Raw genomic sequence first — 3830 nt, 5'->3', positions numbered from 1 at the left:
TGTAAAAAAATGGCTAAGTTTCCCACTAAGTAGCTTTTCTAGATGGCTTCCTGGCTGCAGAAAGTTGGGAGCCAGACAATGCCGCTAGGAGGGTACAGGGGGTGTAGGCCACACCAGGTGACACTGTCAGAGGGAGTACACCGAAATGGCTGTCTACAAAAATTTTTGTTCAGTGTTGCAGCAGAAATTTGTATTTTTTAATAAAAATAACTCTGCAATTAGTAATAACAACAAAAACATTTTTTGCATGCTTACATGTATCAATATACCTACAATATACCTACAAGACTAAAGCTCTATGCTAATTTACTTTTTGAACCTTCTAATGTGCTCCAGTCAGGTCTGTCATTATTACTCAATTACATTTATGTTTTGAATCAGGTAATTTCATCTTTACGTGCTATAGGTGCGCACTGTTGTTTTTGTTGCTGCTGGTGTTTTTATAGTCACTGATTTTGTCAAATTTTCTGGTGTTTTAGCTACCATATTGTGGCAATCAGTATCCGTGAACCAATATCAGCAACTTTTTGGAGAATAAAGTTGTAATTAAAGGAAAAGAAGGTGAAAAATCCAAAAAGGCTTTTTCTCAGTTACTAATAATGTAACTAATGATGTTGTAATTCAATGTAGAAAGATTTTACAAAACAATTTTGCTGTTAGTACTCATATAATCTAAGTAATATTACATTTAGGCAATTTACAACCATATTTATCACATATTATTCTATGATTAAAATTGATAGTAAACTTTACTAAGGATTCTGTATGGTCTGGTATGTGAAGAAGTCCATGGTGGGGAGAGGTGACGTCATGAGTTACTGCACGGGGCGACATCAACCCTAGTGATGCCACTGAAGCTAGAGTCCTCTTTTTATCTTGAGCTGTCCTGTCCCTTTTAGTCTGAGTTGATTGTGCTTCCATCAATACATTACAATATAAATCAACATGAATACCTTAAACTCTGTGGGTTTTCTGTGAATCTACTTTTGGATTAATTCATGGGTTGTCATTTTTCTGGCTTCCATTAACAGTATTTTTTCTATACCTTGTTATTTTGCAAGCTCAGATCATGCCCAAACCCAATGTTTTAATGTTTCTGTTATGGCAATACCCCACTTCTAGGTACCAATATTGTTGGATAACAAACTATCCTAAAACTTCACAGCCTAAAATAAAAGCTATCTATCATTTCTCACAAACTTTGAGGATTGTCAGAGCAATTTTTTGTTTGTCTTACTTGGGGTCACTCATGGAGCTGCATTCATTTTGAAGGATATCTGGGGAAGAGGGTTAATCTAGAAGAGTGGGGCCTCTCACTCAACATAACCTTTACTCTTGGATTCTTCATGACATGGAAACAATTGGAAAATAAAATTTAAAAAAGCATTTACAAGAGCATAAAAATATTGTAGCAACCTAGTTATGAATCTACTGAAAAATATATCTATACAGAAAATTATAAACATTAATGAGAAAACTAAGTAGATTTATAAATAAAAATATACAAAGTTTATGGATCAAAAGTTTCAATATTGTTATGATATAAATTATATCCAAATTGATCTCTGTAGACTTAATGAAATTCAAAATAAAACCTGAGTACTTCTTATCAGAAATTTTAGAAAGAATACAAATAGTCTAAAATAGCCAAGATAATCTAAGGAATAAAGAACAATTTTGGAAGTATTATGTTCTCAGATTTTAAGACATACTAAAAATTTACAACATTTAAGGCTCTTAATGCTAGGATGGACAAATTTTTCAGTGAACCAGAATAGAAAGTCCATAATTAAACTCAAACAGGTACACAGTCAATTGATTTTCCATAAAAGCACTGAAGCCATTCAACAAGTAAACAAATATCTTTTCATCAAATAGCACTGAAACAACTATATATACACATGCGAAAAATGAACATTAAACAACTGGTAACCAAGAGGTCGGCAGTTTGAATCTACCAGTTGCTCCTTGGAAACCCTATGGGACAGTTCTACTCTGTCCTGTAGGGTCGCTATGAGTCAGAATCAACTCGATGGCAACAGGTTTACACAACATATAAATTTTAATTTGTGATATAACATAGTCTTACATGTGTGAGTTAAATCTGTAAAGCTTTTAGAATAAAGCATAAGAGACTGTCTTCATAAACTTGGGGTAGGCAAGCCTTTCTTAAACAGAACCCAAATGTCAGTACTGTAAAGCAAAAGAATGATAAATTGAACTTCAGAAAATTAAAAAAACAAGAAAACAACTTCTACTGATTAAAATATGTCAGTTAGCATGTTAAAGGTAAGTTACACATGGGAACAAAATTTTAACGACAAATACATATGAAAAAGAAATTATATTCAGAATATATAATACATTCAAAAAAGATAAATAATCCTATTAAAAACTGACAAAGCCTTAAACCAATACTTCACAAAAGAAGATATCAAAATATCTTTATAACCAAAAACAAATCAAGCCCACTGCCATCAAGTCGATTCTGACTCATAGCAACCCTATAGGACAGAGAAGATAAAACTTTCCCACAGGGTTTCCAAGTAGTGGCTAGTAGATTTGAACTGGCGACCTTTTGGTTAGCAACTTAGCTATCATTTTATTAGGGAGATGCAAATTAAGACCTCAATGAAATAAACATACACTTAGTAATATGGCTAGAAAACTCACCCAAACAAAAATAAAATACCAAACCAAACAAACAAAAAGAAACAAACCAAACCTCTGACCATACCAGGTATTGGCAAGGATGTGGAGGAACTGGAATGGTCATGCATTGCTGTTATGATTGTAAACTGGTTCATTCTCTTTTGAAAACTATTCAATATTTTATAATAAAGTTAAATGTACATCAATCCTATGACTCAGCAAAGATGTTGCCTTGAAGACTAAGTTGTGCCTGACCCAAGCCATAGTTTTTTCAATTGCCTCATATGCATGCGAAAGCTGGACAATGAATAAGGAAGGCTGAAGAACTGACACCTTTGAATTGTGGTGTTGGCCAAGAATATTGAATATACCATGGAGCGCCAGATGAATGAACAAATCTGTCTTGGAAGAAGGCTCCTTAGAAGCAAACATGGTGTGACTTTGTCTCATATACTTTGGACATGTTATCAGGAGGGACCAGTCCCTGAAGGAGGACATCATGCTTGGTAGAGGGTCAGCAAAAAAGAGGAAGACCCTTTTTAACTGATTAACTGACACGGTGGCTGCAACAACGGGCTCAAGCATAACAATGATTGTTAGGATGGTACAGGACCGGACAGTGTTTTCGTTCTGTTGCGCATATGGCCACCATGGGTTGGAATCGACTCAATGGCACCTAACAACAACAACAACAATAACATGACTCAGCAATTCTTCTCCTAGATATTTATCAAGAGAAATTGGAGCACAGATCTACAAAAATATCCCTATAGGAAATTTTAAATTTTTATGAAGTCTAATTGATTATTTTGTCCCTTGTATGTTCAATACATTTGGGCCCACTTAAGTTTTATTCCTTAATAGTCAGCATTTGAAAACAACCTAAATACACATCAATAAGAATGAATAGACAAACTTTTATAGATTTATACAAAGCAACTGTAATCAGCAATTAAAAAAAAGTAAACTACTGATGAATTTCTAAAACATTATGTTGAGCAAGCAAACCAGACACAAGAGAGTATGTGCTGCGTATGGTGGTCAGAATTCAGCCTGGAGATAGAAACCAATTTGAACAGGAAAAATTTAATATAAAGGATTATTAACCTAGTAACAGGGGGTTAACTAATCGAAAGGGAATAGAGAACTCTAATCAGGAGTAGAAGACATACCCATTT

The sequence above is a fragment of the Loxodonta africana genome, chromosome 7 (assembly GCF_030014295.1).
Source record: "Loxodonta africana isolate mLoxAfr1 chromosome 7, mLoxAfr1.hap2, whole genome shotgun sequence".
Classification (NCBI taxonomy): domain Eukaryota; kingdom Metazoa; phylum Chordata; class Mammalia; order Proboscidea; family Elephantidae; genus Loxodonta; species Loxodonta africana.
Note: the sequence above shows the minus strand (reverse complement) of the source record.